The sequence below is a fragment of the Passer domesticus genome, chromosome 6 (assembly GCF_036417665.1).
Source record: "Passer domesticus isolate bPasDom1 chromosome 6, bPasDom1.hap1, whole genome shotgun sequence".
Taxonomy (NCBI): domain Eukaryota; kingdom Metazoa; phylum Chordata; class Aves; order Passeriformes; family Passeridae; genus Passer; species Passer domesticus.
This window is the reverse complement of record NC_087479.1, coordinates 12,477,734-12,486,333: the sequence shown is the minus strand read 5'-3', so window position 1 is coordinate 12,486,333 and position 8,600 is coordinate 12,477,734.

Genomic DNA, 8,600 nt, shown 5'->3' with positions numbered 1-8,600 from the left:
ATTCTTACAGCATGAGCCCTCATTCATCTGGCTGGCACAGGGAAGTAGCCAGGGCAGAAGCATACCTTGATGACCAATGCTGTTCATGTGCTAGAGACAGAAGTTGCCACATCTAGAGCTGTAGTTTGACATGCATTTGAGGAAACACAGTCACTGGGAAAAGCAATTCCCACCCTGCTTTTTCCCAGCTTCTTGCTGCTCTTGTCTGCTGAGAAACTTTTACCAATGGCTGTGCCAGTTTAAAAGCACGTAGGATTATTTCTTTGCTTGACTGCAGTGAGCAGCTTGTGAGTTTCAGGCAGCTCACAGGTGGCTGAGGTGCAGCCTCTGCGCCAGGTCTGTGTGAAGCACCCAAGCTGTTCCCAGCCCTAAGGGGAGGCTACAGGAGGAATCGTCTTCTGTCCAGCTTTTGGGCCCATGGGGCTGGTTTGTAGTGCACTGTCTTCATGCCCCATCTCACTCAGTCAGCCTTTATTCATTCTGTCCTTTTACTAAATTATAACTGGCTTGAGCAACTTTAGACTTTCAATGCCACTGAAATTTTCAGTGCATGCCTAAAAACTGTATTTCAGTAACTACAGTACATCAAAACTCAGATATAAACATTTACTGCCCTCAAAACTCCCAGCTGCTGGAGTCAATTTGTCTCTGCTATCGCTGATCAGTATTTCAGCCACCATTGTGGAATATGTAACAGAGGAAAGAGCTTGGAAGGAAACAGCAGGGGATCAATTGCAATGGAAACCATGTGTGCTGGAGGAATGATATTTACCTAAATGTGTCTATCACATCTTCCCAAAGGATGCTGCCTTTAGGAGAGAAAGGATATGAAAATGTTGCCTCCATAGATAAAAGTTAGGAAAATCATTTTTTTAGACACAAACTTTAATACTCTTAATTAATTCTGTATTGTAATAACAGAGTTAAAGCCACATCCATGAAGGATATACCATGTACTCCAAAGATATAAACCACAGATTAATAAATAGCAACAGATGCTGCATTACTCATGTTCAGTGTGTTTGCACAGACGTTTACATGACCAGTGACTGCATGACAGATGGAAAAGCAGAGTGAGGGACACAGAGCCCAGTAATGAAAAATCAACTTCTGATGCATCAGGCAGGGTTCAAGTACCAATGAGTGTCATACCTCTATTTTCATATGGCACATTCTGCAAAGTTTGATGCTCTAAACAACACTCAGATGAAATTTCCGAATAATTTAGGGAAAGAAAAGAGGAATCTGTCACAGTCAGCTGGAGGCTCAAATGACACATCTGGATTAACACTGATTTCTGAAAGGGGGCACTTATAAATTGGGCAATAAGTAATAAGTAATAAGCACTGAACTTTGTGGCTAGAATTCAGAGCATTTGGTCCTACTGGGTTGAAAGAGCTGGGTTTGGGCTCCAGTTTGAGGAATCAGTGAAGTGTGACTCCAGCATCCAGAATGGCTCCTCCTGAGGGATTGGTAGGAATTCAGAGTGGACTATTCCTGCTCACTGTAGTACTTGGAGCAATCTTTCCCCTTGGTCCAATTGTCCCAGTGTACCAATGTGTCACCACCAGCAATGTGGAGATGGCAAAATTCACAGAAGAGAATTATATGAGAGGGAACCGTGAGTCCCTCTGCCTTCTCTGCAGCATCTGCTTAGTTCAGGATGGTGGATTTCCCCTGAATTATAGTTCTTGGCTGATGGGAAAATGTATCAGGTTACATCAAACAGGTCTGGGTGTACCAAGGATGGGTGGTAGCTGTAGGGAACAGCTGTCAGACTCCTCTGCTTGGAATTCAGCTCCTGGCTCTGTGTGAGAGCTCCAGGCAAGGGCTTGTGCCTGAGAGCCTTCAGAGCCTCAGCCTGCCTAGCTGAGGCCAGCCCAGATGGCAAAAGCTCTGGGTTTACTGGTAGAGAAGACTTCTTGGCACAGCTGTGGAGGAGATGGAGATGCTGATAGTATTTTAGGAAATACATGTGCTTGGACTTTCTGGGCACAAAATTATGTCCCTTCAGTGCACCCATTGCCACAACAGTCTTATCCTCACTGCTCCCAGGGAGCACAACCACTATTCTCCCCCAAGCCCAAATCTGTAACTAAAGCAAGCACACTCAGGTTTCTCTGTCCTGTCATTCACTCACACCCCTGCTCCCCATGTGCCATTCCAGCACACGTACTTGTAACCCCTTGTAGAGCCACACACCCCCAACATCCACACGTGGCCCCACTGCCTCTTACTCTTACAGCCAGCACACGGAATCACAGAATCAGAGAATCATTGAGGTTGGGAAAGACCTCTAAGGTCATCTTAAGTCCAGCTATTAACCCAGCACTGCCAGATCCACCACTAAACCGTGTCCCTAAGTGTCACATGTGTTCTAACACTTTCAGGGACAGTGAAACCACTTCCCTGGGGAAGTAGCACCACACAGGGCTGGGGAGCCCTTATTTCTATTCTATCAGAAGTGAAATAGCCCTGTGTGCAGCAGGAGGCCACATCTGAAAGGTGTAACCACAAGATCAGCCTGCCTTTGAATTGTAACCTCTCTTTTCATTTACCATCGATGGTTTCTAGATTAGCAAGTGCTAAGTACAATGTAGTAATAGCTTCCTGAAAAACAACCAAGTTTAAAGCTGTCCATTAAAATCACATTGCCTTAACTACATTGTATGTCACATGGTGCATCACACCTTCCAAATCCAAGTCTAGACAAGGCTTAGGAAAATGCAAATTCTGACATTATGTTGTGTTCGTCAGTATTTATCCTCAAACCTCATCAAAATCAATAGGAGTCTCAAGTGGACTTTTTTGCAAAATCTGTTGCCCTACTTACAGTATTGGAAATGTAAGATATAGCCTCAAAACTAAGTTAAAGACCAGCAACTCGCAAAATTACAAAACAAACACCCAAATTTTCAAATTCTTGTATCTGTGAGTTATATCTCCCACATAATGTCTTTAGCAAGTGAATTGTTTTTCTTTGCTGGGAAAAACCCTGCTGAAAATTCCCTCACTACTTCAGATGACAGATCAGAGAGTTCAGGTTTAGATTAAAAACTTGATAATAAAACCTAAGGACACAAGTTTATCATCACAACAGGTAGACGGAGAGGTGCTTTATGAATGTCTTAGAAACACTGGAGTGCAAAGGAAATTCTCTTGGACCTCCAGTGGAAAATGTCAAGAAATATTTTGGCACTGCTGCTGTGCCCTGTCCAGTGCTGTTCCTCATTTGCTTGGGGAGGGAGTCATTTACTCCCACTCCTAATTAATCTTGCCCTTGTTTGTTTGTTCTGATTCTTTAAATACACAAGAAACAAACCATTATCCCTCCCAGTGGAGTTAATGCCATGGTTTGCATTTTTCTGGGTTTGACTCTTTCAATTTGTCTAGCAAAGCTATTGTTACACAACTATATCAATTAGCATTATCTCTGAAATGAAGCAGTGGCACCCACCTAAATTCACTTAAACCCCAGAGTTGTGTCAAACCCCAAAGTTTTACTGGCACTGCTAAAGAGCAGTTCAATATGTACTCTGGAAATTGCCTAATCATTGAAATTGATTTGTTTGTTTGTTTGCTTGTTATATGAAAACAACAACTAAAACCCCTATCAAAACCCTTATAAATCAGCAACATATTGTTTGATTAACGCAGAGAACCTTTGGTAGAAGCTGCTTTCAGCACAGAATAATTAACTTTTTCTTAAAAAGAAAGTAGTGGTGTTCAAGAACTGCATCTCATTAAATAGTTTTCAATTTTATTTTAACAGAATTCTTCATCTTTGAAAGAAAACTGTGAATCAGTGTTATTTTAACAGTGCTTCCTCTATCTTACTAAGACAACACAGAAGCATAAGGATTAGTCTCTCATCCTCACCTTCTGTTTTTGTGCTGATAGTAGCTGTCATTTCATGCTAATGGAGAAGCCCATGTGCACATGCCAGTGATGCCTCCAGGGAGAGGGAGGATGGTCTGCAAAGCCTCACTGCAGGACCCTGCAGGATGTCACCAAGGCTGTCAAGGGAGCTGCCACCCTCAGGCTGGGGTCATGGACACAGCATCCCCCCACCACAGCACCTGGCAGCATTGCCCTGGCTCTTCCCCAGCAGGAGATAAGGCAGTGGCTGCAGACAGTGGCCAGGCACTGCTGGGAGGTGTCCATGGGAGGAGTGGAGGCAGCTCATGTGGGGACTCAGCCCACCCATGGCTGTCTCTGGCAGCATGCATGGAGACAGAGCTCCTGCACCCACAGAGCCGGGGGTGGTGGGACTGGGACCAGCTCCCCGTGTTTTGACACCTTTTCAGCTCATGATCTGAAAGATCACTGTCCTAGGGCTGAATCTGATGGTGATGTGCTAAGAAAAGCATCAGCCAACATGTGCTGGAGCTTCTGTTTGAAATACAGATATCAGGAATTCTTTGTTTGGAGCCATTGTTTAGCAAAGCAGCTTCATTCCTGCTAGTCTGTAGATGAGCTATCTTGGGAAAGGGGAATTGTTCCCACGCCAGGAACCAAATCAAAGTCATACCTTCATCCTTAGAAGTGCAGTTTTACCTCGCCTGACCCTCCCACCCTCCGGAGGACCCCACGCTGGAGAGGCTGGGCCTTGCACGTTCATGCTCAGGAAAAGAATGGGGAGAACAAACAAAACACCCCACCCTCTTCCACTTATGTAAGATCAGAAGGAGAGTGTAGGCTAAGCCCAGAGGACTGGATTTATGGTTTCAGAAAAACCTAGTTATTAAAATGTTATGAAAGTTTTCCTCTCCTTTAAATGCATAAATATGCAGATGAAAGGAGCCATGTGATCTGGCCACTGGCCATGCTGCTGCAGGCTCAGTCTAATTATCAGCTGCCAGCTCTGCTGCATTTTAAGTGGTGAACATGATTAAAGATACACAGACAATTGAAGAAAGTTAGATCAGTTCTTCAGGCCTGCTTCTATTTTATAACCACATGGCAGCTTGGCCTTGAGACTAAATCTGCCCTTAGATGTTGAGGGAGAAAAGTTCTGCTGATCAGACGGGTTTTTTCAACCACAAGCTCCACGTGCTCTTGAATTCATCATTTTCACAGCAAGTTATTTGCCAAGTCAGACTGTTTCCCTTCTCCACTATGAGCAAAAGGGGGCTCTGAAGGGGGAAAAGATGCAGGTAGGACCAGGTGTGTGGGGGGGTCAGGCACTGCAAACATATGGCCAAAATATTCCAACTCTCCCAACCAGAGAGCTGCAAACTTGTTCAAATGAGTTTCAAAACCACATTTCCGGGGGCTTCTTCTTTCTCTTGGGACTGGAAATATCACCAAGAAACCCAGATGGTCTCATGCTTTTGGGGGAGAGCCACAGTCCTGTGGGCAGGACAAGGAACCAGGACTTCTCTTCCAGAGCTGCCAAGTTTCTGAGTCAAGTGTCATTTCCATTGCAGCGACAGCAAGGCCAAACCCTCTGGCAGCATCTGTCCTTTTGTCATTGTACTCGCCAGGGGCCAGGGCCAGGCTCTGCAAAGTGGCAGACCTGTCAAATCTCACACACTGGGTGTGAATCCCACGCTGTGGGTTTTGCCTCAATGCTTCCCACAGCCATGGCTGGGTCTTGTGCTGTCCCCAAGCCTCACCCCAATCCCAGGGCTCAGCAAGGTGGATGCATTGTTTCAGTGTTGTTTCATGGCTTTCCAGAAAGACAAGTCTTTTCAAAAGACAAAGATTTGGCTGTTTTTTAGCACCATTGCAAGTGTGGCACTGCTATCCATATGGTCCTGGGAGTGAGTTGGTGTCTGCACACCTGCCCTGGACCATTCCAAGAGTGGCTGGAGCCATTGCCTGCCTGCACATCCCTTGGATGGGCACAGCAGCTCTGCCCTGCCTCAATCTGCTGGATCAGTGCAGGGCAGATTGGTGCCCATGCATTTGGCATCTCCAGACGAGGTAATCAGCAGAGAGAAATTGGCCCTTTCTGGGGCAATGAATTTGACCCCTATTAGATAGCCATTCCTGCCCAGGGTGAATTACATCCTCAGAGCACCTATTGATTCTAGCAGCAGTCCAGGGTGAGTAGTTCAGACACGGAGTTGTGAAATGAATCCCATTCCAGGAGCTTGGTGCCAATACTTGTCTGTATAAGCTAAGAGACAGGGCTGGTGCAGGCCCTGTGCTGCTGGAAATGTGACTCTGCCCTGCTGCTGAGCCAAGGTCTTCAGATGTCAGAGGAGCAGGAGCCAGGCTGCCTCCTTGCACCCTGATTTATGAGCTAGATGCTAACAAAGTCGCTCCATCCTTTGGAAAGGAGCAGCACATGAATGCATGCAGCTCTCTCTTTCCAAGGTCGGGGCCTCCTCCAGTTTCTTGCTGATTTTACCACCACACATCCAACCAATAAACTGAAGGGAGACAAATCTGAAAGATAAAACTGAGCATTGTGTCTCACACCTGGGCAGCCCCAATGGCCCCTGCCCTACTGCATGAGATTTGTGTTTTTAGCCTCCTTGTGTTATATTTGTCAAGACATGAACTGGTCAACAAAATGCATCTCCTCTGTGCCAAAGTTATGCCTTAGGAAGCCCCACTGTAATTCTGTGTTCCCCCCAAAGGTTCTCTGTTTCACTAGTGGGACTGGAGCAGGGCTGTTCTCAGACAACCAAGGATCCCCAAAGACACAGTTTGTGATTACAGATTTGCTAAGGTGGAAATTTGCATTTTCCCTACTCTGTTCACCCTGCATTGCTTCCCAGATCACATTCTCTCTTTTAGGAATAAAGAAGTGTTGTGCTTTAACTGCTCAGTAAAGGCTATTTCAGAACATAATCTCTTTGATTGTTTGATAAAATAAGCATGCCTTTTGCTGGAGATTGTTCCATTGCAAAAGATAAGCAAAATGGACCAATTATCAGTGCTAAGTCTCCTATAAAGGCCATTCCATACTGATCCAATACATACAGTCAGGCCACAGAAGTCTGGTTTTTTCTGACACATTAATAATGCATAAACATGCTACTCCTTCTAGTCTCAGCCAGATGTCTCTGCATTATTAGCCTACTCTCACTAATATATTCTCTGGTAGAGGAAAAGAGGATTAATAACATGCAGAGAACGGCAGGAATATATGTGTGAATATATATATATATATATAAATATATATATATAAATTTCTGTGTTCTGTTCTCAGTATTTGTTTGCATTTAAACATGAGGGCAGGGTGGGAAGGGATTTCTTGTCAGCTTCTCTGCTTCTTCAGGCTTCTGTACTGTACAGAAGCTGCCCCTGAGGTACAGTACAGCTGGGACCTCTGACATCCTCTGCCCTTGAAGTAAAATGTTATCTGTAGATTTGCATCTCAACCCTGCCATCAGCTTACTGTTTATCCACACTGAAGTCATATAATAGCATACATTTTGAGTTAGGGAGTGTTAAATGGATTGGTTCAGAGGCTGAGGGAAAAAAAGTGACTACATTTACAAGCCAAATTCACATTTAAAAAACTCAATTTTTATCAGTACAGGGAAGAAAGAACACAAATAATTAAATTGGAGAGAGAGAACAAGAGAACAAACAGGAGCGTCTGACTTCAGTCTGTCAAGCCAAAGCAGCACCTCATTACTGCTAAAAGGGTCTCACAAACTCCTTGTCTGCCCTTGCCTCTGTGCTTCTGCCAGGTACCTTGAGCTCCTGCTCCCTGAAAACCAATTTCACCCATTAAAATGGCAGAAAATTTTCTGAGAAAAGAAATTGAAATTAGTGTGTGAGGTCAGTGAGAAAAAAAAACAACTGGCTGGATAAGTGCCAGAGGAAGAGGGAGGTTGCTGATGGGTTAGAATATTTTGGTAAAGAAAGGCTGGAGGATGGGCAGGGGGACATAAAAGGACAGGAGACAGGGCAGAGCTGTGGCAGGTGGAAGCAGCATCGTACAGGAGCATTGCCCTTGTGGTTTCATGCTCCACCAAAGCCAATATGAATCTGTGTTTCTGGAAAGGTTTTACCACCACTTCCCTTGCACCATGCCCTGCAGCGAGGCTGCTGCACAGCCAGCCAGACCAACAGGCTTTAGACACAGAACTGAACCTGGAGCAGTGTCAGTGTTAAGGCAGGGAACTCCCTGCTGTGAACATCAGTGTGGTCTGGAGGCCAGGGAGGCAGGGAGAACGTGGGTGCCAGAACCAGGGAGCTGCACAAACCCCATTTTTCCATCTGTCATCTGTGCAGACTGAGACTGACACCTTAATTAAGAAACTGCCCTCTGGCTCTCCTCCCTGGGGCTGGGCCTTCCACCCTTGTGGAAGAGGCTCATGTGCTTACAGCTGCTTCTGGACTGTGTTTGATGGGACACAGAGCAATCACAGAATGGCTGAGTTTGGAAGGGAACCCTTCAGGTCATCCTGTCCAACCTCCCTGCTGAACCTACAGCTAATTGCACAGGATTGAACCTGGGTGGTTTTTCATTATCTCCAGAGAGAGAGATTCCACAACCTCCCCAGACTGCCGACTTGCAAACAGAACGTGAACAACACAAGTGTTCATCAGCTCTTTTCTACAAGGGATTTCAGGGAAGATCTCAAATTTGAACTTGTGAGATACTGCATTTCATCACCCTGCCTGGACTCCTG